At 44.1% G+C, this 27,760-nt stretch overlaps 1 protein-coding gene across 4 annotated transcripts in view; it reads right to left on the bottom strand.

The window, feature by feature from the left end:
• The window catches only part of PKIG (cAMP-dependent protein kinase inhibitor gamma), a 125,878-nt gene that overhangs the window by 51,442 nt on the left and 46,676 nt on the right, over positions 1 to 27,760 (bottom strand). The window contains exons 2-3 of one of the 4 annotated variants that reach the window (XM_073582434.1): positions 24,405 to 24,502; positions 194 to 241 (exon numbers count right to left, since the gene is read on the bottom strand). The exons of 1 other annotated variant lie outside the window; for it this stretch is intronic. The gene's annotated coding sequence lies outside the window, so the exon portion shown is untranslated. The remainder of the gene's footprint in view (positions 1 to 193; positions 242 to 24,404; positions 24,503 to 27,760) is intronic. 2 more of the 4 variants (XM_073582436.1, XM_073582433.1) reach the window with 2 other exon arrangements.

Genomic DNA, 27,760 nt, shown 5'->3' with positions numbered 1-27,760 from the left:
CAACACCAGAAGGACATCATGTTCTGCTCTTCTAGTGATCACATCCTTCTCCTTTTGTGACGTGGTTTGGGCGTCATCAACAGCAACTACATTAGGACATACAGCATAGCTTCTGCAAAACTGGTGGCTCCATAATCATTCTGCGTTTACTTCTCTGTGTAACCTCTCAATATACAGACACGTCCTTCCTTACCTTTCCTCTTGCTTGAGATATCCTGAATAAGTGGTCCAAGATGATAACCTTTGAAGATAAAACTTGTGTTACTCTATTGGGTGCTGTTTATGGTACATGTATCATATTATGACTTTTTACAGCATTAATAGGTACTTCATTGGCTTATGCCACTTGTACTCAATATATTTAAGGTGTAACAGCTCTGTCACTTTATACAGACATCCTGAAGTAAGACTTAATAAGGAGCCTCAGATTGGATCCTGACAGTAAAAAGCTCTGAGCAGACCATCCAAATTGCATAAGAATATTTAAATGGCTCTCAATGAGTCCATTAGATGCGGTGTTCATAACGGTGACATTATGCTATGGCTATGATGGCAGGTAGAGGCCCCAATTCTGGCTGGTCACTGAAAGAGGTGAAAATTAAGGGCATGTCACACTAAGCGATATCGCTAGCAATATCGCTATAACTTGTGACGTTATAGCGATATTGCTAGCGATATCGCTGTGTCTGATACTTACCTACAACCGGCTCCCCCGCTGGTAATCGCTGATCGCGCGAGAACGTCCTGGACTCTTTCTCGTCGTCCGCTTCCTGCGGCGCTTCCTGTGGAGAGATGAGCGTGGAGCCGGGCGGAAGGACGTCAGGATCGCCTCGTCTGACAGGTAAGTAGCGACCCCCGTCCCCAGCGATGTCGCTGGTGAGATCTGCCTGTGTGGCAGCTCACTAGCGACCACTTAGCGATGTACCAGCGATCCTGACAGCGTCATATCGCTGGTCGGGATCGCTGGTACATCGCTAAGTGTGACAGTACCTTTAGATCAGAAGGGGAAAGAACAAGGATTGGAGCTTCTTGTACCGTTGGGGGGAGTATTTAGTGGCAGGAGGTGTGACCCATATTGAGAGAGAGTGATGATACCACCTTCTGTGTATGATAGGCTTTAGTTTACACTACCTCGCTGGTAGGAAAGTCTGTAGGAAAATCAGTAATGGCTGATGAGCAGAAGGTAATTTACTTAAAAACAGATGACAAAGTGACCCTTAGCTGGGTCCCCCAGTGATCAGCTGTAATCTGGGGGGGATCCTGGCAGTAAGGCTGGGTTCACACGTAGCGGAACTCTCGCGGAAATTACCGCGAGAATTCCGGAATTCCATTCCGCGGGAAAATCTCATTTTAAATTCCCGCGATTTTCCCGCGGAAAAACTAGCATTTTGCAAGCGTAATTAGCTTGCAGAATTGCTAGCGTTTTCCAAGTGATCTGTAGCATCGCTTGGAGAACTGATTGACAGTTTCGTCACACTCATCAAACAGTGTTTGATGAGTGTGACCAACTTTTTACTATTGAGGCCGCCTTTGCGGCCTCAATAGTAAAAGATAGAATGTAAATAATAATAATAATAATAAAAAAAAAAAAAAAAAAAAAAAAAAAAAAGTTATTCTCACCTTCTGACGTCCCACGCAGCCTTCCCGCCTCTCTCCACGCTCCCGGTCCCAGTAATCCTGACAATTAGCACGATGGCGTCCGTTCTTGCGGGATCGCGACGTCTCGCGGTCATTCATGATCATGTCGCGCAAATGACAGCGAGACGTCGCGATCCCGCGAGAACGGACGTCATCGTGCTAATTGTCAGAAAGGATTACTGGGACCGGGAGCGTGGAGAGAGGCGGGAAGGCTGCGCGGGACGTCGGAAGGTGAGAATAACAATATTTTTTATTTTAAATTCTATTTTTTACAGGGATATGGTACCCTAAGCCCGGAGGACAGTTTCCTCTCCTCCGGACCGTGGTTACCATCCGCAAATGTTCTGCTTACTATTAGTATGGTGGGCACAGCCACATGCGGAAAGTAAGCAGAACAATGCATTCCTATGGGTGCGGGATCGCCGCGATTCCGCGAAATTAATGAGCATGCTGCGTTTACCGCGAAGCAATTCCGCCGCGGTAAAAACCGCAGCATTAGCACAGCATTGCGGCATCCCATAGGGATCCATGAGATGCTTATTTTTCACGTTTTCGCTGCAAAATCGCACGGTTAAAACCGCCACGGAAACAACGCCACGTGTGAACTCAGCCTAAGTGTTCAATTTCCCTGCAGCGCCACCACAGTGGAAAGTGAAGAATTACAAAGTGCCCATTCAAATCAACAGGCTGCTTTACTAATGCAGGCAGGACAGGTCTTCCAGAGCGAGAGACACTCTGTAAACACTCTCGCCAAGAGATGAGAATCCTAAGTGCAAGACCCCCTCTATTAAAAGGGAACCTGTCACCTCGTTTTGCCGCTATAAGGTACGGCCACTGCCTTTCAGGCCATGGCTACAGCATTCTAGAATGCTGTAGATAACAGGGCTGTGGAGTCGGGAGTTCATTTTGGTGGAGTCGGAGTCGGTATAAAATGGACCGACTCCGAAAATATATAATAAATTGGGTACAGTAATTCAATGCAGAATATTTTTTCATAGGAATTTGGGAAAGTTATGAAATGTCCTATAAATGGCTGTTCTATTCCTGATCTAAGGCTACATTCACACACAGCGTTTTTGCTGCGTTTTTTGAGGATATGTTTTTCAGCTGCAAAAGCAGATCAGATTTTTAAAAAACCGCATCACCTGAAAGGTTTTTGAGCTCATAATGATTTCAATGGCAAAAGCAGATTAGAAATCTGCTCCATCCATTTATCCATATCTGTCTGTCCATATCTTATCTGTACCAAAAACAATGAAAGCCGGATAGCACACAGACTTAGGGTACCGTTACACCTAGCGATGGACTAGCGATCCCGACTAGCGATATGACGCGGTCAGGATCGCTGGTGCATCGCTAGGTGGTCGCTAGTGAGCTGCCACACAGGCAGATCTCACCAGCGACATCGCTGGGGACGGGGATCGCTACTTACCTGTCAGACGCGGCGATCCTGCGTCCTCCCGCCCGGCTCCACGCGTCGCTCGTCGTCACAGGAGGAAGCGCCGCAGGAAGTGGCCGACGAGGAATGGTCCAGCAGCTTCTCGCGCGATCAGCGATAACCAGCGGGGGAGCCAGTCGGAGGAAAGTATCACATGCAGCGATATCGCTAGCAATATCGCTGCAACGTCACAAAATCGGTGACTTTACAGCGATATTGCTAGCGATATCGCAGTGTGTAACGGGGGCTTAACACTTTTTTTTTTTTTTTTTTTTAAGCACCAGTCAGGTACACCTCATAGCTGCCCAAAAGGACGCCCAGGACAGGCATTGCTCGTCTTCAGTAACACATCAACATCAATTGATAGTTGGAATAAATAGACTGCATTCACCACATCTTCTTAAGGTGCAGGCTTTATTTTCAAGTGTAGGGATGTGCAGTATGAGGTTCGCAGCAACTGAGGTGTCAGTGAACTCTAGCACCAGTGAACCTCCTCCTCTACAGACAAGGGTACAACACAGACAAATAAACCTATTCAGAAAGAAGGAAGGCACTTATCTCAGAAGAATTGCTAGAGTGAACAGGATAATAAGATTAAGGTAATTACTTCTTAAAGCATATTTAAACTTTTAATAAACTGCATAAATCAATAGTCCAGTATACTGTATGTTCTCTCTGTATGCTTGATGCTGGTTTGTTTTTTCTTTGAGCTCATATACTTTTGGGAAGCTAGCTTTTATACAATATACATACAAAATACAGGGAAAATACAGCAACAGGATTGATGAGGACTTATATGAGGACTTGTATAGGTATAGAAACCAAAACATCAAGTTATTAGCTCTGTTATCAGTTTCTTTGTTCCTGGAGTATGATACACAACAAACTTGCTCCCTCCCTCCTCCCCTCTTCATAGACTGTGAAGCATTTAGTGAGCTGTACCCTAAAGGCCCCGTCACACATAGCAATCTCGCTAGCGAGATCGCTGCTGAGTCACAAGTTTTGTGACACAACAGCGATCTCACCAGCGAGATCGCTGTGTGTGACAGCGATCAGCGACTGGCCCCCTTGCCGGTATCGCTGATCGCTGCAAGAAACCGCTGGACATTTCTTTCGTTGCTCGTCTCCCGCTGGCCAGCACGCATCGCTGCCTGTGACAGGCGGGAGACCAGCGATCAGCTGGTAACTAACGTACACATCGAGTATCCAAGGGATGCACGTCCCTTGGATACCCGATGTGTACTTTAGTTACCAGCTCCCTGCATCAGCGTGCTGGTAACTAACGAACACATCGATGCCGCGTGCTCGGCGTCGCTGTGCTGATCGCTGGTGAAGCTGTCTGTGTGACAGCTCACCAGCGATCATGTAGCGACTCACCAGCGATCCTGACACGTTGATATCGTTGTCGGGATCGCTGGTAAGTCGCTATGTGTGACTTCAGCTTAATAAGAAAAAGCCTGGGAAATTCAAAGTAAAGCTATCTAATAACATATTTTACAAACTTTATATTTGTCATCTGTACTATTGATTTATGCAAAGTTTGTTTTATTTCTATCTAAAATTATACAGTGGGGAAAGTATGTATTTGATACACTGTCGATTCCCACCTACAAAGAATGGAGAGGTCTGAAATTTTTAATCATAGGTACACTTCAACTGAGAGAAACAGAATCTACAGGAAATGTCTGACCTCTGTAATTGCAAACAAAGGTTTCTGTACCAAATATTAAGTTCTGTTTTTCTATTGTATCAAATACGTATTTCATTCAATAAAATACATACCGTACTATTTAAATCATACAATGTGATTTTCTGGATTTTTTTTAGTCTGTCTCACAGGTGAAGTGTACAATTGTAGACCTCTCCATTCTTTGTAGGCGGGAAAAACATGCAAAATTGTCAGTGTATCAAATTCTTATTTTCCCCACTGTACATGGTTCCCGGTTCTTGCTGGAATAATATACATTATTTTATAGGGCAAAATTATTTTGAGAGTGAATTTATATGATTACAAAATGTCTGAGAAGCTCCCCATGAAGTCAGCTGTATTTGAGCATTTCACAGTGACTCAAGATGAAAAATATTTTGTGTGTCAATGTATGACAAGTGACTCAGAGGAAAACAAATGCTATGATGCCAAAATCAGCGCATACTCAGGCAGTGATAAAAATGCTCCTACAAGAGCTTCCAATCTAAAAAGACATTTACTACGCTTCCACCCAGAAGTTTTCAAAGCTGTGACTGAGAAAGATAACAGCAGCACCAAGAAACCCATGCCCAGCACTTCCTGCCAGGCAAATGAGGAAAGAGCATCTCAAACATCATTAACAAGATATTTTGTAAGTGACAAAGTTACTGTAACAATGACAGCAGATATGTTTAAAAGACAGCTCATACAGCTTGTTGTGAAGGACGGTGTACCATTATCACTATTTGCACGACCAGCTTTTACAGCTCATAATGGAGAAATGGCCCGCAAACTTGGCGTTTCTCTGGAAAGAGGAAGTATTAGAAAATTAGTGATTGAAGAAGCCCTTAAACAAAAGAAAGATCCTAAAAAGACTCTCAAAAGACGCTTCATGTTTCTTAAAATGGATGCCTGCACACGTCACAGAGTGAACTATTTTGCCATCAATGTTCGATATGTTTGTGACAACAAAGAAATTGTTACCAAGACATTGGCAGTAAAAGATACTAAAGCTCATCACAGCAGCCAGTTTCTCCAGGCCTTAGTGGAAAAAGTCCTGCAAAAATACAAACTCAAAAAAAGAACAGGTTCTTGCTATTGTAACGGACAATGCTTCAAACATAAGTACAATTAAACTGATGAATGAGAGTAATGAACAACAGCTAGAAGAAAATTTAGGATTCAGTATGTTTGAGATGGAAGGCCACAGTGCTGTTCATGTAACTGAGGAACAAACAGATATTACAACAGAAGAACAGCAAAATTATACTTTAAAAATAGATTATCTTGTTGAAGCTGCTTCAAAACACTTTCCTATTCTTCACATGCGTTGTGTTGTGCACACGCTGCAGCTGACAATAAGAGATAGTCTGCAAGAGGGACATGCTGGAAATCTGATTGGAAAAGTGAGGAAATTGGCTATTGCCGCCAGAACCCCTAAAATTGAATCCATCTTGAAGAGACGTGCTAGGAAAGGGGCAATTGTTGATCAAGCCACTCGGTGGGGCAGCACTTATTTAATGTTTGAGCGATTGCTTGAACTAAAACCGTTTCTTACAGATATGGCGAACCCTTAGGTAACCCTAAATGAAGGTCAATGGACACAGGTGGCTGAATTGAAGGAATTGCTTAACCACCCATTTACCGTGACTAAAAAATTACAAGCTGAGGATTTAACTCCTGGCATTTTCATAAGGGAGCGGAAGAACTTGCTATTTTGCTTGTCCCAAAGAGGTGGTTTAATCGCAGATGGCATTTCTGCTTCAATGAAACGGAGAGAGACACAGCTATTGGAAAATAAAATTTTTCTGGCAGCTGTTTATGTGGACCCAAGTCAATGTATACTGCTTGATGATCAACAGCTTACTAAAGGAAAAGAAGCTCTGACTGAAGTAGCAGTTAGGATGAGTGGCCTACAGGATGACTGCCAGGTGCAAGAGGACTTGGGTCCTGACAGTGCTACTGCTGCCATATCTTCATCCTCATCAGATGAGGAGTTTGACTTTGACAAGTATTTGGATGACATGGAGCAGGCAAAGCGTTGCCGCAAGGAAAAAGACTTCACTCCGTCTCCTATAGCAAGCAGATTAACCATATTTCAGCAAAATGTTTCACTTGCTCTCAAAGAAATAGAAAAATTCAACCATTAATCAAAATTGACTGTGCATGAGGCATTTCCTTTATACCCGGAAATTGTTAGAGATGCTGCCCATGTGGTTACGGCTTTGCCTCCAACCGAAGTTAGTGTAGAGCCTTAAAATTATTAGGTCAGATTTGAGGTCATCTATGAAGGAGGATCTGAAGCAGGCAATTCTATTTCTTAGGACAAATTCATAGACTGCACAAATGTTATTTAGTATGTTTTTGTTGAAAACTGTTTTTTGCCACTTACATAGTTTATTACACAGTGTTATATATGTAATCGATATTACATAGTGTATTAGATATTTACAATTTATTACAGTTTGTGCTCTAAGGTTGTATTCCAATAAATATATATTATGTTCTATCTAAATATCTTGATTATTGTATCATAAAAATGATTAAGTGTCTGATGTTCACATTGTACTACAATAAATTTTTCACTTGAATATAAGCAATATATGTGGGAGTCGTAGTCAGTGTAAGGGAAATTGAGGTGTCGGAGTCGCAGGTATGGCTTACTGACTCCACAGCCCTGGTAGATAAGCCCCCGGTCCGACTTGAAAAAGAAAAACAAGTTTTATTATGCTCACCCAGGGGCGGTCCAGTCCGATGGGCGTCGAAGGGTCGGTTTCGGCGCCTCCCATCTTCATGTGATGTAGTCATTTTCCTTGCTTCGTGTCGCGGCTCCTGCACGGGCGTACTGATCTGCTCTGTTGAGGGCAAAGTACTGCGGTGCGCAGGCGCCGGGAAAGGTAAGAGAGACCCAGCGCCTGCGCACTGCAGTACTTTGCTCTGCCCTCAACAGGGCAGATCAGTACACCTGCGCAGAAGCGCGGCACCAAGCAAGGAAGATGACGACATCGCATGAAGATGTAAGGCGCCGGGACCTGTGACACCCATCGGACCAGACCGCCCCCAGGTGAGTATAATAAAAAAACGGATTACTTACCGGTAATGCTCTTTTATAGAGTCCACGACAGCACCCACTGAGGGGATCTGCCCCTAGGAACAGGAAACCTAGAGATAAAAGGGGCGGTCCCCCTCGCTCCCTCAGTTGGATTACAGAGAATGAGAGGAACCGCCAAACAAGCTTTAGTTAATTGCTCCACAAGCCATTTAAAGTATTTACATCTCCACCTATATATATTTTCATATATATATATGACTAACCCGTTACCACTCGGAGTGAACCATCTGCAACCAATAACCAAGTGAGTGGGTGCTGTCGTGGACTCTAAAAAAAGAGCATTACCAGTAATAAGTAATCAGCTTTTTTCTCTTCGCCACGACAGCACCCACTGAGAGATTTTCAGAGATGGTGGGAGGGCCACCGTGCTAATAACCGATCTACCGAAGACTAGGTCAGAGGAATAGGACAAGTCAAGCCTGTAGTGACTGTAGAAGGTAGATGGTGAGGACCAAGTTGCAGCCTTACATATGAGATCAATCGGAACGTCCACCCTCTCAGCCCAGGAGGATGCCATAGCCCGTGCGGAATGTGCTTTTATCCCATCCGGAGGGCTTTCACCTTTCGCTGAGTAGCGCAGACCGATTGTATCACCATTACACACTGAACGGTAAACCACTGGGTAAATCAGATATGGAGAAGGACTTGGGGATCCTAGTTAATGATAAACATACCTGGAGCAGCCAGTGCCAGGCAGCGGCTGCCAAGGCAAACAAGATCATGGGGTGTATTAAAAGAGGTCTGGATACACATGATGAGAGCATTATACTGCCTCTGTACAAATCTCTGGTTAGAACGCACATGGAGTACTGTGTACAGTTTTGGGCACCGGTGCTCAGGAAGGATATAATGGAACTAGAGCGGGTACAAAGGAGGGCAACAAAATTAATAAAGGGATGGGGGAACTACAATACCCAGAGAGATTAGCAAAATTAGGATTATTTAGTCTAGAAAAAAAGATGACTGAGGGGCGATCTAATAACTATGTATAAGTATATAAGGGGACAATACAAATATCTCTCCGAGGATCTGTTTATACCAAGGAAGGTGACAGTCACAAGGGGGCATTCTCTGCGTCTGGAGGAGAAAAGGTTTTTCCACCAACATAGAAGAGTATTCTTTACTGTTAGGGAAGTGAGAATCTGGAATTCCCTGCCTGAGGAGGTGGTGATGGCGAACTCAGTCGAAGGGTTCAAGAAAGGCCTGGATGTCTTCCTGGAGCGTAACAATATTGTATCTTACAGTTATTGTTAGGTTCTTTAGAAGGACGTAGATCTGGGGATTTATTCTGACAGAATTTTATAGGCTGAACTGGATGGACTAATGTCTTTTTTCGGCCTTACTAACTATGTTACTATGTACGATAGTGTGCCCTTTGTAACTCCAGACCCCTTCCTGTGGCCCTGAATGGACACAAAGAGTCCTTCTCTGCCTCCAGGGACAAGTCCTGTCTATATAGGTTAGGACAGCTCTCCTCACATCTAAGGTGTGAAATTTTTCCTCTTCAGGTGTTGTAGGGCCATCATAAAAGGACAGAAAAATTTCCTGGGATCTATGGAATTTGGTAGAAACCTTAGGGAGGTAAGAAGGGTCTGGTTTTAAACACTATCCTATCATGGAATATTGACAGGAAGGGGGGATCCACTGACAGAGCTTGGATATCACTCACCCTTCTCGCTGAAACTAAGGCTACTAACAAGGCATAGTCATGATTTTAATGAGCGGTACGACGTGACCACTGAAGGAAGGTGCCTGAAACCGTGGTACAAGCAGGGGGACTGCAGAGACCATGCCGGGGGGGGCTGAAAATCTCGGCTTATACGCGAGTATATATGGTAATTCATTCTAGCAGTGGTTTACAGCGGGCTGGTCGCATTAGAACCGATCCCGTTGTAAAACACTTAACCCCTTGTGATGGATTGCAGCGGGGGACCTGACTGACCAGCGGAGAGGTAAGGATATTGTTGCTTTTTTGTTTTATTTTTGTTACAGCACCGCTCTCCATCTCCAGCACAGGCCGCAAAACACAGTCTTTCCTGCCGGCTGTGACTGCAACGAGGTGGGTGGGCCGCCAACCCCAGAACAACAGAGCTGCCCGAGCTGCCCCCATTCGTGATGTCACTGCCCTCCCACATCTAGTGTAAATTATATATACACACACATACATACATACACACACATACACAGTTAGGTCCATATATATTTGGACAGAGCCAACATTTTTCTAATTTTGGTTCTACATATTACAACAATGTATTTTGAACAAAGCAATTCAGATGCAGTTGAAGTTCAGACTTTCAGCTTTCATTTGAGGGTATCCACATTAAAATTGGATGAAGGGTTTAGGAGTTTCAGCTCCTTAACATGTGCCACCCTGTTTTTAAAAGGGACCAAAAATAATTGGACAGATTAAATAATTGTAAATAAAATGTTCATTTCTAGTAGTTGGTTGAAAACCCTTTGTTGGCAATGACTGCCTGAAGTCTTGAACTCATGGACATCCCCAGACGCTGTGCTTCCTCCTTTTTGACGCTCTGCCAGGCCTTCACTGCGGTGGTTTTCAGTTGCTGTTTGTTTGTGGGCCTTTCTGTCTGAAGTTTAGTCTTTAACAAGTGAAATGCATGCTCAATTGGGTTGAGATCAGGTGACTGACTTGGCCATTCAAGAATATTCCACTTCTTTGCTTTAATAAACTCCTGGGTTGCTTTGACTTTATGTTTTGGGTCATTGTCCATCTGTAGTATGAAACGACGACCAATCAGTTTGGCTGCATTTGGCTGGATCTGAGCACACAGTATGGCTCTGAATACCTCAGAATTCATTCGGCTGCTTCTGTCCTGTGTCACATCATCAATAAACACTAGTGACCCAGTGCCACTGGCAGCCATGCATGCCCAAGCCATCACACTACCTCCGCCGTGTTTTACAGATGATGTGGTATGCTTTGGATCATGAGCTGTACCACACCTTCGCCATACTTTTCTCTTCCCATCATTCTATTAGAGGTTGATCTTGGTTTCATCTGTTCAAAGAATTTTCTTCCAGAACTGTGCTGGCTTTTTTAGATGTTTTTTTAGCAAAGTCCAGTCTAGCCTTTTTATTATTGATGCTTATGAGTGGCTTGCACCGTGCAGTGAACCCTCTGTATTTACTTTCATGCAGTCTTCTCTTTATGGTAGATTTGGATATTGATACTCCTACCTCCTGGAGAGTGTTGGTCACTTGGTTGGCTGTTGTGAAGGGGTTTCTCTTCACCATGGAGATTATTCTGCGATCATCCACCACTGTTGTCTTCTGTGGGCGCCCAGGTATTTTTGCATTGATGAGTTCACCAGTGCTTTCTTTCTTTCTCAGGATGTACCAAACTGTAGACTTTGCAACTCCTAATGTTGTAGCAATTTCTCGGATGGGTTTTTTCTGTTTCTGCAGCTTAAGAATGGCTTGTTTCACATGCATGGAGAGCTCCTTTGACCGCATGTTTCCTTCACAGCAAAACCTTCCAAATGCAAGCACCACACCTCAAATCAACTCCAGGCCTTTTATCTGCTTAATTGAGAATGAGATAAAACCGATGAACATGACTGGAGGGAAAATTAAGCAGATTTAAGTGGAAACAAAATCCCACACAACCTCCATAAATAGGGACAGTAAATGATCAACTGTAAGAATATAATCACAAACAAAGAGAAATCCAGTCGTCAGGTCAAATTAGCAAAATAGAGTCAATTTTATTAATATATATTAAAAAATTGTACAGACAAAGGAGCATACAGTAGGACTGGAAGATGAAACATAGCTGTAGTAACCACATTCAGGAAGCCCAGGGTGGGTCTGTCAGAGATAGGTATGCATAATCATTATATTACTAGAAGTATAACACATCACTCCTCAAAACATGCACAATGGCAGACATTTGCAGGGCACCCAAAACAGGTATACATGCCAGCAAAAAAAGCCTAACCATATTCACACAATGGGCTCATAGTGCACCATAGTAATTAGAATATAATATATATATATATATATATATATATATATATATATATATATATATATATCTGATAGGGAGTGAAGCAACCTTGCCAGACAGTACCACCCGCCCCGACGCGCGTTTCGGCGTACCTTTATCAAGGGGCATTATGCTCCTTTGTCTGTACAATTTTTTAATATATATTAATAAAATTGACTATTTTGCTAATTTGACCTGACGACTGGATTGCCCTTTTGTTTGTCATTAATTGAGAATGACATAAAGGGATTGCCCACACCTGTCCATGAAATAGCCTTGGAGTCAATTGTCCAATTACTTTTGGTCCCTTTAAAAACAGGGTGGCACATGTTAAGGAGCTGAAACTCCTAAACCCTTCATCCAATTTTAATGTGGATACCCTCAAGTGAAAGCTGAAAGTCTGAACTTCAACTGCATCTGAATCGTTTTATTTAAAATTCATTGTGGTAATGTCTAGAACCAAAATTAGAAAAATGTCTGTCCAAATATATTTGGACCTAACTGTATACACACATATACATACATATATATATATATATATATATATATATATATATACACATACATACACACATATATATATATATATATATATATACACATACACACACATATACAAAATATATATATATATATATATATATATATATATATATATATATATATATATATATATATATATATATATATATATATATATATATATATATATACACACACACACATATGTATTCCTCTTTAACTTCTGGTAGTTGTTTTCCATTCAGTCCTTTACTCCTATAGACGGGGTATCATATCCCGCAGCTGCCGCCAGTGTAACGGGGACTTCTGTGATGTAATAACTCTTACATTACCACTCTGTGTTTCAGGAGGTCAACTCTGCTTTTCCACACTTCTGGATGGACGCGGGCTCGAAAGGCTTTGTAACATGGGAACATATAAAAGATCACTGCTTCTCCACGTATTTCCAGTATGACATTTTAGTCACCGGTCTCAGAATATATATACACATACATACAGAGGACAGGACAATCAATATGTGGCGGGTGCTCGGGGGTTCTGTAACACATTATATATATTTCTCCTTTGTTTCTTTATTAAACATGTCAGTGTGATTTTACTGTATCGCAAAATGAATTGCCGGCTTTTGTTAAAGGACACCGGTGCGTGTATAATTCCTATTTCTCGCACCCATAGACTTGCATTGGCGTATTTTGCCCGTAATACGATGACAATTGCAGCATGCTGCGATTGTCTCGGCCTGTAAACTACGGACGAGAAATATACAGCTGATGGGAGCTGCCCCATAGAGAAACACTGGCCCGTGTGCAATGCGTTGTTTTTACGCCTCTCTCTCGTCCGTATTTCTCTCTACTGTGACGCCGGCCTAAGGGTTCAAATGGGGCCCCTGTCAACACATTGAGAACTAGGTTCAGGTCCAAGGGCGGTACTCGAGCAATATGTAATGGGTCTGCTCGCTGACATGCTGAAATAAACAGAGCTACTCACCTGTCCCCAGCGATATTGTAGCTATACAGGGCGCCTAGGGCCGATATCTGAACCTTCAAGGTATTTACTGATAACCTCAATTCTCGACCCCTCTGCAGGAATTCCAAGATAGCAGGGATAGGTACCTCACTAGAGAAGGCCCCTGTGTAAAAGCTAAGAAATTTCCTCCACACCTTGGTGTATATCTTGGTCGTGGCCTCCTTTCTACTGTGCAGAAGGGTATTAAATTCTGCAAGAACCCCCTTAAGTTTCAGAAACTGCCTCTCAAGTTCCATGCCGTCAGGCGTAGACCCTTTACCCGAGGATGAAGGAAGGGTCCCTGAGAGAACAGGTCCCGATCCCACGGGAGGATCCAGGGGGTCGGACAAAGACATGGCTCTGAGCCATGAAAACCAAGGCCTTTTGGGCCAAAATGGAGCAATCAGGATTACTCCCGCCCTCTCCTCCCTTATCTTTCTGATGACCGCTGGGAGGATTATCATCGGGGGGGGGGGGGGGGGGCATACGCCAGACGGAAAGGCCACGGGGATTGAAGAGAGTCGAGCATATCCAGTCGGTCCGCTCTGTGTAGTGAAGCAAACATTTCAACCTGTCTGTTGGCCCTTGTAGCAAACAGGTCTATTTCCGGAAGACCCCATAAGACTGAGCATCCACTCCCCCTGACGCAGGTTATGGCAACTGAGGAAGTCTACTCTGAAGTTGTCTACTCCCCTGATGTGGAGGGCTGATGGTGATAAAAGGTGTGTTTCGGCTATCTGCAGGATTCTCTGCGGTAGACATCAGAGTTCTTGACCGTGTTCCTCCTTGATGATTTAAATATGCGACAGAGGTGGCGTTGTCCAATAGAACTCTTACATGAGATCCTCTCAGCTGTAGAAGGAATTCACGTATAGCATAATCAATCGCTTTAACTCCCTCAAATTAGAAGAGTCGTCAGCCTCACCTATGGACCACTGTCTTTGGACTATACTTTCACCTAAATAAGCCCCTCAACCGAAGGGACTAGCGTCCGTAGTAATCACTCTTGAGGGTCCCAGCACCCACTGAACCCCTCTAGAGAGATGGCCCAGGTCCAGCCATCATGACAGGGATTTAACTACCTCAGTTGACAGGGATACCTCACCCTCCAACTGTCCCTGCAGTCGCTCTTCCTCTTGCAGGATAACTTGCTGCAACTGTCTAGTGTGGAACTGGGCCCACTGCACTGCAGGAATACACGATGTAAGGGAGCCGAGAAGGGACATAGCCACCCTCAGGGACATCTCAGGGTTGTCCATTGCTGACCGCACTTTATTATTGTCAACATCTTAGTTTCTGGGAGGAGACACTTTTGACTTACAAAGTCCAGATGGAGGCCTAGGAACATCTGACGAGTTACCGGGAGCAATCTGGATTTGGTCCAGTTGATAAGCCATCCCAAAGGGCATCTGGGGAACAAAAACTTAATTGCTGAACGTATGGACTCAATCTTGAAGGTATGAGACCGCAGAAAGCCGTTCAATTTTCTCAAATTAATTATGGTTCCGTAGGAACCATCTGGCTTAGAAACCAGAAACATGGGAGAGTAAAATCCCTTGTTCCTCTGGTTAGCCGGGACCTCCACTAGCACATGCTTGGTTAATAGATCCCTAATTTCCAAATCCAAAGTCTTCTGCTGAATGTGAGACTCTAGAGAAGTCAATATGAAGGAGTCCGGCGGGACCAAGGCAAACTCTAATCTCAAGCCAGACGATACGAGGCTAATGGCCCAGGAATTGGATGTTATTACCTTCCATTGCTGGCTAAATAATGATAACCTGCCATCCACCGGAGGGTTGGGGTTAGCGGAACTTGTCTCGGCGCTTGTAGGAAGGTTCGCCAAATAGATCACCTCTCTGCTTGGCCTCTCTGTTGTTCCGGCATCTCTGGTTCTTGTAGGCTCCCTTTCTGCTGAGTGGCTGCTTTCTGAAAGCCCTCCTATAGGACGGAACATATGTGTTAGGGAACCCCCTCTTTTTTTGCCTGCTTTGGTGAGTATCTTATCAAGCACTGTGCCAAACAGGTACTCACCCTGGCATGGAATAGCGCAAAGTTTTGCTTTAGCCTGGGCGTCACCTCTCCAGCCCTTTAACCATAAAGCACGACTGGCTGCTTTGGTTAATCCCACTGATCTTGCCGCTAGAAGCAGGGAATCAGCTGAGGCGTCTGCTAGGAAGGCTGTTGCTCCTCTAATAAGAGGGATAGAAGACTGTAACTTGTCTCTAGACAATCCACTCTTAATGCTTCCTTCCAGCTGATCCAACCACACCAGCATAGATCATGCAGTGCAAGTGGCTGATATCGCTGGCTGAAGGCCCACATACATGACTCCCAGGACCTTTTAAGGAGTGTATCCAACTTACGATCCAAGGGGTTGGTTAGTGTTCCTGAGTCTTCTACTGGCAACGAAGAGCACCGTGAGGTTGATGCCACAGCTGCATCTACCTTGGGAACCTTTGACCAAGATGTTAATTCCTCATCGTCAAAGGGGTACCGCCATTTGGATGCTGAGGGAAGGAATCCTCGCTGTCCCTGCTTCTCCCATTCTTTCTTAACTAGCTCTTTCACTGCAGGTATCACCGGGAATGTCCACCTTTTCCTTTGAGATAGGCCTGCAACATGAGGTCTTGTGCTGTCTTGGGCTCTCTGGCATCAGCCAACCCCATAGTTCCTCGGACCGATTTAACAAAGTTATTAATACTGTAGATCTGGAATCAAGTGCGGCCTTCCTCCTCCAAGGATGAGGACTCTTGGGAGGAATCTGAGCTGAGCTTGCCACTGTCCGAGGATGAGCCGAACACGGGGAAGGTATATTCCCTGCTGGGCCTCTGTTTTCTGACTTTGCCGAAACCAAGTTCTGGGAGTTCTTCCCTAATCATTAGCCTAAAGTCCTCCGTTCTAACCTAGGACTCCTCCTGCAGAGTATGCCCCATACAGATCTGACAAAGCCTCTTAGGGTAACCATCAGGAAGGGGCTGGGAACAGAGGGCACATCCTTTATACTTTGATTTTCCGGTCTTTTTAACCTGAAGGGGTATACAGAAAGAAGGGGGCTATCATCTTAATAGCTGTGGTTGGTAAAACTCACCCAGTGAAGCTTGTCAACATGATACCGGTTGCGGAGGCAGAGGCACAGCCTGAGACGAGGTCTGACTTGCTTTCCTGTCTCTACCACTTCTATCTGTGGAGCCATTTTGCCTGGAGCGTCCACTGCCACTCTTTTTGCTGCTGTGCGGTAGCACTACCACCTCTTCATGTGGGTGCATTGTGGGGTCATTTGGGGACGACATCGCTACACATCGGTGAGCCTCCATACAGCACTTTTATGCAGCTCCCCTTTTCTTTTTTTTCTTTTCTCACCTGGAAGTGTTCCCATCACTTCCGGGTCCGGCGTCCTCCTTCTGCGCACGCGTGGCTCCCCAGCCGCACCAACTGCGCCAACCCCGCCACCTCCCCGGCAACCCCGGAAGTACAGCATAGTACTTCCGGGCAAGAGCACTCCTTAGGCCTCTTGCGCACGCTGGCTTTCCTCCCCACCGGCTGCGCGCCGCAACTGAGACCTGCAGGGGAAGCAGGGCGGCCGATACCCGCACCCTGCACCCCCCCAGACAAGTGACCGCCTGTCCAGCCGCACCGCGCTCCCCATGTGAGCCAGGGCGGCCCTACCCGGACCCTGGCCTCACGCTGTCCTTACCAGACGAGGGGGGAGCTGACAAACAGGCCTCCCCTCGAAGCTGCCTCCAGTACTGGAGCCCCTGCCGTTCCCGCAGAGACCGCACAGGTGGAATCACAGCCCAGGTATCCTCTTCACCTTTTCTCTCTACAGGTTCCCTTAGGAACAGGAAACCAAATGAGGGAGCGAGGGGGACTACCCCTTTTATCTCTGTAGGTTTCCTGTTCCTAGGGGTGGATCCCCTCAGTGGGTGCTGTCGTGGCGAAAACTTATTTTTCTTCTCTTTCAGGTCAGATCGGGGGGCTTATCTACAGCACTCTAGAATGCTGTAGATAAGCCCTGAAAGGCGGTGGTCGTATCTTATAGCGGCAAAACGAGGTGATGGGTTCCCTTTAACTCAAAAACTCAAGGGCTCTGTGACATTTATGGCTGAGGAGGCCCTTAGATGGAGGAGGCCTTGTACTGACTGTTCTTAGGGTACTGTCCATTTAGGAGAGCCCCACCTCATATTGCAAACTCCTCATGATCACAGAGGGCCCAGCGCCATCATCTCTCATCATCTGCTGTTAGCCATAAGACTGCAATTGAATCTCTTCCTGAAGCACCAGGGATCAGGCGCAACAGGCCATTTTCTTCTGAACAGTACAACAGATGATCTGAAGAAAGCCGACTGTTTAATACATCCACAAAAGCACACACTCAAAGACAAGTAGCTGAATGCACAGATGAGTCACAGCTCGGAGGCCACCTCCGCTATCTGAGCCAAACGGAGGGGATTGCACTCATAATAGCATTATTATATAACGGCAGCTTGTAGTGGAACCTGCTCAGGAGTAAAACTTTGCTGATCCCAGAACAGCGCAGAACAGTGCCACAAAAATAAATCTGACACATATTGGATCCTGCCAAAAAAAAAATAGCAGCGATCACACTGATCTGGTTGTCTACCCAGTGTGGAAACGTGCAAGAAGCCTCCTCTTCTCACATACAGTACATCACCCCATCACTTAATGAACTCTGTGCAGGATCTTCAGCTACCACAGCAGGACCCATACACATCAGTACAATGGGTAGCACAGACAGGAGATGAGTCTCAAAGGTCAGGACTCATAACAACTGCAATCTTACTGTATTTACTATGGCATAATTTTCTATAGGATTGGTTCTTCTACAAAACTACAACCCCTATCCATGCCTGCTTTATTAAAGCAGATTTATTTTAGCAGATTTTAAGTGGCCCTATAACATGACTAAATGTACCCATTAAAGTGTGGCCTAAACTGCATGTCCAATGTCAAGCCATCCACTAAAGATTGGCCTAAGCTGCATGTCCAACATCACGCCATCCACTAAAGGGTGGCCTAAACTGCATGTCCAAGGTCACGCCAACCATTAAAGGGTGGCCTAAGCTGCATGTCCAACATCACGCCATCCACTAAAGGGTGGCCTAAGCTGCATGTCCAAGGTCATGCCAACCATTAAAGGGTGGCCTAAGCTGCATGTCCAACATCATGCCATCCACTAAAGGGTGGCCTAAGCTGCATGTCCAACATCATGCCATCCACTAAAGGGTGGCCTAAGCTGCATGTCCAAGGTCATGCCAACCATTAAAGGGTGGCCTAAGCTGCATGTCCAACATCATGCCATCCACTAAAGGGTGGCCTAAGCTGCATGTCCAATGTCAAGCCATCCACTAATGGGTAGCCTAAGCTGAATGTCCAAGGTCACGCCATCTATTAAAGGGTGGCATAAGCAGGATGTCCAATATCCCGTCATTCGCACTACAAGATAGTCCATCCAGATCAGTGTTCCCCAACCTGTGAGTTTGCAGCTGTTGCACAACTGTAACGTGGGCACACAGCCTTATGTTTTTTTTTAAGCGTTTCCGCAGCGTTTGTGCCGGCTCAGACGCTGCAGTAACGCTTAAAAGAAGCGTCACATTAAATTGCATGTGTTTTTGGCTTTTTGTGCCAATGCATGCGTTTTTAAACGCTCAGGAATCGCTTAGCAGCTAAAAACGCAATATGCTCATTAATTTCTGCATTGCTACGCGTTTTTAGCCTTTTCCAATCTTCCCAGAAAACATGTGGAAAAAAACGAGTCAAAAACACGTCTTTTGTGCAAAAAAAGTGCAAGAAACGCGCAAAAATAAAATGCGCGTTTTCTGGGAAGGGGATCAGTTTCCTGAGCGTTTAAAAACGCTAACGTCGGCACATAGCCTAAGGCTGGTCATACTCTGACAGTTCTAGTCAGTTGTGGCATGATGGGAGTTGTAGTATTATTACAGTTGGAGAACCACAGGTTTGTGACGGATCTAGATAAAAAATATGATGTGTCTGATGCTTATACCTAGAACTCCTGCCGGTGTTAGGGCCAAATGACACATTATTGGGCGAGCCATGGGTCACACTAATTGCCGAGCTGTACCTGCTTTTGCCAGTAGTTTCAAGTATGAGATTACTGGTAAGCCACGTGTAGGGGCCACAGCTCGCAGCGAGAGGGTAATACCAGCCTAACACAAATGATTTTTTTTTTACAAAAACATGGCTGCTTTATTGCTTATAGATCAATGGAGGATAGGAAAGTAGTGATCCTTGAGGACGGGGGAGCTGTAAATGCATAGGACTGGGTCACGGCACACTGGTTCTAACATGTATCCGTTTATGTGATATGCTGCATTTCTGACATTTTCCCCTACACGTCCCGGTTCTCTCCCATTGATGTTCCCATATACAGGCAGGTTCTGGAACATTTGGAAGCACGCAGCAAACAAACATTTCCATTCTGTGACAGAAACAGGGTATGTACAATGTAATGTGACAAGCCGCCTCTCTCTCCCGGGGGAGTGGAGTGATATGAGGGTCTCTGCTAGTACACAACATGTCAGTGACAACTCACATGAAAGCCCCAGAGCAGCGCAGATAACGGAGCCAGAGAGATATTTCAGTAAAAAAAACATGGCGATACAGTTTAAAGGGGCAGTGATTGAAATCGCTGGGTAGCAGGCGCAGACTCAGGAGATTAGAAACAGCGCCACATCAGTCCATGGGTGGTGCGTGGTATTGCAGTTCTATCACATCCCAATATTTATATTCCCCATTAACCAACAACGCTAGAGCATCTTTTCTTACAACTCTGCATACTCCTGTAATTCATCTGTTACTCCTCCTGGAAATGTAGGAATAAACAGACATTTGCGCACAATTTACCACTGTCAGCAGGAGTTGAGCCGTTTCAGAGTAAATGGACAAGAGAAATAATAATCCAGTGGTCATTTATTCATACGTTCTCCAAGAGGAACAATAAAGTAATGGTGGTCCTCTACTTCTCTGTTCACAACATATGCATGCTCATCTCTATAGTTAAAGTTATAGTTATACATAAAGAACAGAATGGTGGGTCTCGTGTGACACCCCTTCCCTCACGTTGCAGGTTCTATAGACCTTTGTAGCCAGGTAGACCACTTAGGAATCACTTTTTTTTTTTTTTTTTTGCTCCTGGGCTACTGTCATTGTCCAGCCAGAGATCAGATATATACAGCTGGTGAAAAAGACAAATTTGTGATGTGTTTAATACTTAAGTAAATATTTCTAAAAGGGGTTATTGACATGAAATTCCAGCCAGATGTCCGTAACGACCCATCCAAACCACAAAGGCCAAGAAATCAAACCATAGCTGTCCAAGAATTAAATCATGCGCAATAATGAGAAATGACACAGAAAAAGTATTATACACATGAAGAAAGAGAGGTGCAAAAGGCCATGGAAAGTCATACCACCAGCTGAAATCTATCAGCAATTAGAAAGCAATCCTGTCACTGAGTGAAAAATAATATCAGCTGGTTCAACTTATGGCCTATAAAAAGGTGTCTCTTTATCAAGGTGCAACACAAGAAACATCTCATGATGGGCAAAACCAGTGAGCTGTCTCAAGACCATCACAACCTTATTGTTGCAAAACATATTGATGTCATTGGTTATAGAAGAATTTCTAAACTGCTGAAGGTTCCAGTGAGCACTGTTAGGGCCATAATAGGGAAGTAGAAAGATAATCTAACCATAAACTGGCCACGGCCAGGTGCTCTCCATGATTTCAGACAGATAAATGAAAATAATTATTAGAAGAGCCAAGGACCACCTGTGGAGAGCTACAGAAAGACCTGGAATCAGCAGTTACAATAATTTCAAAAGAAAACAATAAGCAATGCACTCAACCTTCATGGCATGTATGCATGCTCAGCACGCAAGACTCCACTGCTGAACAAAAAGCATGTTCATGAGTGTTTAAAGTTTCCTCAACAACATTTAGACAAGCCTGTGAAATACTGGGGGAATATAGTCTGGCCACATGAAACCAAAATTGAACTCTTTGGATGCCATAATACACAACATGTTTGGAGGAGTAAAGATGAATGGACAAATGGAGGGAGACATTATTGACAAAAAAAATCTGCAGCCATGTACCAGGATGATGAAGATCAAACGAGGGTGGACATTTGAGAAAGACAATGATCCCAAACACACAGTCAAGGAACGCTCAATTGGTTTCAGAGAAAGAAAAAAAAGCTGTTAAAATGGCCCAGCCAATCACCAGACCTGGATCGAATAGGAAATTTATGGTAGGAACTAAAGCTCAGAGTTCATAGAAGGAGCCCACAAGACTTTCAGGATGTGAAGCGTGGTTGTGTGAAAGAATCAGGGCTCCTCAATTTCCCTTACTCCCGACTCCAACTCCACAGCCCTTCCTCACTACTGAGCATGTACATAAAGTGCAGCAGAGACTCATCTCCACTAAAAGCCAAGATCCTTAGATCAGGAACAGAACAGACATTTATAGGACATTTCATAACTTTCTCAAATGCTTATGAAAACACTTACAGCACATCCTGCATTGAACTACTGTACCCAACGTATTATATATTTTAGGAGTCGGAGTCAGTCCATTTTATACCGACTCTGGCTCCAGCAAAATGGACACCAACTCCACAGCTCTGGAATGAATAGGCCAAAAATCATACCTGAGCAATGCATGTGACTAGTTTCTCCATACAGGAGGAGTCTTGAAGCTGTCATTACTAACAAAGAATTTAGTACCAAATATTAAATTTCAGTAAACGTGTTCAAAACCTTTTCCCTGTGCCATTTCTCATCATTCCACAAAATTTATGAATATCTATGGTTTGATTTCTTGGCCTGTGTGGATTGGATGGGTCGTTGCCATCTGGTGAGAATTTTCATGTCAATAGCACCTTTAGAAATATATTTACTTAGAAAATAGGTGACATGTTCAAATACTTATTTCACGTGCTCTATATAGAAAATATAAGTGTCGTGTGCATGTTGTGGCCCCTCGGAAAGAAGATAACAGTGCCTGCATTAGCAAATGGGGGTGCAGCGTTATAGTGAAACCTTGCATGGCTCCTTTAAGTCACTGCATTGCAATTAAACCACGTATAAAATAAAGGCACGTCCGGACCCCATTTAGAAGCGCGTTTCGAGTCGCAGTTTATTTATCAGAGCAGATAATAAGCCGCACTTGGCTATTTATAGATCTGTTTGGAAGAATTCACCCACAGGCTGAACTCCTTTTCAAGACAAGGGCCGCAGTCACGGGCATAGAAGCTTCTGATTAATACTGGCCATGAAGAAGTAGGAAAAGCGGTACTAAGGGTATTTGGCACCTAAGGCACAGCAGTCACCCCGCCTGTCTGACATGTAGAAATGTCTATATATCCATCATACATTTGTTTGTATAGCGTACAGTGCAAAAGTTTTAGGCAGGTGTGATAAAACTGCTGAAAATTAATGTTTTCCAAATTTAAAAAAAAAAAAAAAAAAAGTATTAATAGTTTATTGTTAATAATTCACAATACAAATGCCTTCAAAACAGCATCCATACTTCTTCGTTCACTTGCAGAAAGTCAGTGACTTTGTAGGATTATAGGTCAAGTGTATCAGTAACCAATTACACCAAACAGGTAATAATGATTATTTTCATATGTAGATTGAAGCATTGTGAACTGAAACAGAAACAGCTGTGGAGGAGGATTAAAACTGGGTGAGGAACAGTCACTGCTACAAAAAAGGGGAGGATGAGGAAGACAGTTTCATACACCATGGCAAGAAAGATTTCAAGATTTCAAAGCAGACTGGCGTTTCTTGAAATGGGCAACGTTTAGGACTATAAACGCAGTGTTCGGTCAAAGAAACTTAGTGCAACAGATGAAAGATATCAATCTTCCTTACAGAATAGAAAGATGTCCAGCAGTGCCACCAGCCCAGATCTGGCAGCAACTAGTGGGACCAGCTATAACCATCTTCAGTTCAAATAAGTCTGGCAAGAAGTGGTCTTCATGAAAGAATTATGTCCAAAAAAAGTCATAACTTCAACATGGAAATGAGGCCAAGTGAGTCAACTATGCATGAAAGCCTAATAGGGTGCAGAAACATCAACAGGTGCTCTGCACTGATGAGTGAAATATTTGGCTGTAACAGAAAACAGTTTAGGCCTGTTTCACACTTCCGTTTGTTTCCATCAGTCAAAATCCGCCGTTTTGCCAAAAAAACGGATCCGCCATTTTTTTGGCGGATGAGTTTTTTTTCCCATTGACTTGCATTAGCGGCGGATTTTGACGGATCCGTTTTTGATTGGATCCGTTTTTTGAAGGATCTGCCAAGATTTTGGCATCCGCTTACTTGAGTGGACGGACAATGAAACTTTTTTTGTCTGCACGGATCCGCTTTTTCACACTGAGCATGCCCGGAAGAATTTCCTTTAGAGAAATTTAACCCCAAATCCCGTCTGGCGGCAGGAAAAATTCTCTCTCGCTCTCTCTCGGCTGCGGTTCCTTTAAATTTATGACTTCAGCGGATCCGTCAAAACAACGGTCCAGTGGTATACGTTGTGTCACACGGAAACGGATCCGTCTTTTGCATTTTTTTCACAGATTGCAACTGACCAAAAAAACAGAAGTGTGAAAGAGGCCTTACTGTGAAGGTCTGGAGAGCGGTACAATTATGAGAGTCTGCAGGCAACAGGGAAACATGGGGGAGTGTCCTAGTAAGTTTGGGACTGCATTTCAGCAACTGGAGCTGGGAATTTGGCCAGGATTAACGGTGTCCTCGAAATACTGGAGGATACATACACATCATGTAATACCATCAGGGAGGTGTCCGATTGTATCCAAATTTTATTCTGCAGCAGAACAATGACCCCAAACATACAGCCAATGTCAATGAGAAATAGTTTCAATTTAAAGAACAAGGAGTCCTGAAAGGGATGATGTGGCCCTACAGAGCCCAGATCTGAACAGAAACTAACCTGTTTGGGATTACAGGAAGAGACAGAAGGATTTGCACAAGCCTCATCCACAGAAGATCTGTAGTCAGTTCTTCAAGATGTTTGGAACAACCTTTGTCCTAGAAAAATTGATGTGTGAAGAAGTCAAAGGTCTGTCACACCAAATAGTAATTTGATTTACATTTCTCTTTTGTTCATTCACTTTGCTAATATGATATACAGTATATTTATATAGAGAGAGAGACACATGGAGTCTTTGCATGGCAAACAATCAGAATCTTACTATCACCCTACTCAGACACCGGTCACGGGTAAGAAGACTTTTTATTCACCAAAATAAGTTTCCATTTTTTAACTTGATCCCATCTACCAATGCTTCTTGGTGTAGGGTGGCCATCACCCTTTTATTTCAGGCTTTCACAGGAAAAGGCTATATCAATAATACCAGTAAATGAAACCCCTTAAATTACACAAGTCTACGCCATCACAATTTCGGTGTTGCGTCTGTTATCGCAGCTCAGCCACATTGAAATTATAACTCATAGTTGTGCCCGTGGCGTGTTGAGGGCGGTCATGATCCCCCCCCCCCCATTTACTTTGACGATGACCCTTTATTCAATACTATGACGTTCTTGTATTCATCTACGTATCACTATAACGACCCCAGTTCTTTTTGGGTTATGACTTTCCGTTATGTAACTATTACGGTAATTTATAACACCCAATATGTAATAAATCATTATAATAGAAGGATTACAATCCCCATTAGTTCAGGATGTGAATCCTGCTATTGGAATTACAACTTCTACTCTCTCAGGATTATCACCCTCATCATCTTCATCATATTATCAGGACCTCTTTATAATTAGGATAACCATTCTGCTATATCAGAATTTTCTAGAGAGGATTGATCCCTTAGAATAAATGTATGTGGTAGATCTCTGCCTTCCAACATCAGGCTCTTCGCCTCGGATAGTTTTTCCTTCCGCTGCCCTGAAATTGTTTGTCATAATTTGCATTTTCGTCAAAACGCCTTAACCAGTTTGCATAGCAAAATACAGGGATTGGTTTGGTGTCCGAGACGTGAGGACATTCTGTAACAGAGATGATTGGTTTTAATTACAGCAGCATCCGGCCAAAGACACGAACGATGGCATCCATTACTTGTTCTACTTAGCACAGAAAAATGCTGCCATAAAGTCTACTCTTACCAACTAAATCAGAAGCAGAAAGGGGTTGTCATAATTAAAGTCCTGACGTAGGCGCTATTGCTTCTCTTCTATGAGCTCGCCCTTGCCAACACCATCATTGCCAGTCTCTTCCCGACAGTCACATCTTCTAAGCAATGAACTGCAAAACTGGGACATCACTGTGTGAAATGTCCTGAAAGGGCAGTAGCGAGTCTTCTCCTGTTACCTCTGGCATAAATCCTTGAATTTGAGTTATTCTCATAATAACAATTCACATGAATACCAACAGCAGCAAGTTGGCCTCAAGTGACCTACAAAATGGACCATGCCTTCAAAACAGAGGAAGGACAAAGTCACCAAATGTGGTTCATTTTTCTACATATTGATATAGGTAGGATTAAATATTTAGGTAAGCATTATGGCCTCAATTTATTAAAAATGTCCTTTAGCACATCAATCTTGATTAAAAATAAGCTGGATTAAGATTGACCAAATTGAAGAAGTTGTCCACTACTTTATCATCGATATCTTTAGGATAGGTCATCAATGTCTGATCGGTTAGGGTCCTACACCCGGGACCCCAGCCAATTAGCTGTTCTCGGTGTTGGCGTCCGCCAGCTGGAATTGCTCAATTGTGGATCTGCTCCATCTTCTAATAGTGACCGCAGTCGGGTACTACAAGTCCGCCTCCTTCTCAAATCAATAGGAGGCAGAAGGGCTGTGCCCTGCTGAGGTCACTATCAGAAGCTGGAGCATCTCCGCAATTGAGCATTTCTGAACAATGGCCACTGACACCAACTGATCGGCAGGGGTGCCAGGTGTCGGACACCGACCGATCAAACATTGATGACTTATCCTAGGGATAGGTCATCAATTATAAAATAGTGGACAACCTCTTTAATTGAAGAGAACCCGACAGGTGAAACATGCTGCCCGATCCACCGGCAGCACATAGGCACTGGCTGTATGATAGCTACCATATACACTCACTGGCCACTTTATTAGGTACACCTGTCCAACTGTGTGTTAAGACTTAATTTCTAATCAGCCAATCACATGGCGGCAACTCAGTGCATTTAGGCATGTAGACATGGTCAAGACAATCTCCTGCAGTTCAAACCGAGCATCAGTATGGGGAAGAAAGGTGATTTGAGTGCCTTTGAACGTGGCATGATTGTTGGTGCAAGAAGGGCTGGTCTGAGAATTTCAGAAACTGCTGATCTACTGGGATTTTCACGCACAACCATCTCTAGGGTTTACAGAGAATGGTCCGAAAAAGAAAAAAAATCCAGTGAGCGGCAGTTCTGTGGCCGGAAATGCCATGTTGATGCCAGAGGTCAGAGGAGAATGGGCAGACTGGTTCGAGCTGATAGAAAGGCAACAGTGACTCAAATTGCCACCCGTTACAACCAAGGTAGGCAGAAGAGCATCTCTGAACGCACAGTGCGTCGAACTTTGAGGCAGATGGGCTACAGCAGCAGAAGACCACACTGGGTACCACTCCTCTCAGCTAAGAACAGGAAACTGAGGCTACAATTTGCACAAGCTCATCGAAATTGGACAGTAGAAGATTGGAAAAACGTTGCCTGGTCTGATGAGTCTCGATTTCTGCTGCGACATTCGGATGGTAGGGTCAGAATTTGGCGTAAACAACATGAAAGCATGGATCCATCCTGCCTTGTATCAACGGTTCAGGCTGGTGGTGGTGGTGTCATGGTGTGGGGAATTTTTTCTGGGCACTCTTTGGGCCCCTTGGTACCAATTGAGCATCGTTGCAACGCCACAGCCTACCTGAGTATTGTTGCTGACCATGTCCATCCCTTTATGACCACAATGTACCCAACATCTGATGGCTACTTTCAGCAGGATAATGCGCCATGTCCTAAAGCTCGAATCATCTCAGATTGGTTTCTTGAACATGACAATGAGTTTACTGTACTCAAATGGCCTCCTCAGTCACCAGATCTCAATCCAATAGAGCATCTTTGGGATGTGGTGGAACGGGAGATTCGCATCAGGGATGTGCAGCCGACAAATCTGCGCCAACTGTGTGATGCCATCATGTCAATATGGTCCAAAATCTCTGAGGAATGCTTCCAGCACCTTGTTGAATCTCTGCCACGAAGAATTGAGGCAGTTCTGAAGGCAAAAGGGGGTCCAACCCGTTACTAGCATGGTGTACCTAAT

The sequence above is a fragment of the Dendrobates tinctorius genome, unplaced genomic scaffold (genome assembly GCF_039654945.1).
Source record: "Dendrobates tinctorius isolate UK_male_01 unplaced genomic scaffold, ASM3965494v1 ptg000071l, whole genome shotgun sequence".
In the NCBI taxonomy this organism is placed as follows: domain Eukaryota; kingdom Metazoa; phylum Chordata; class Amphibia; order Anura; family Dendrobatidae; genus Dendrobates; species Dendrobates tinctorius.
This window is presented reverse-complemented; position numbering and strand designations above follow the sequence as displayed.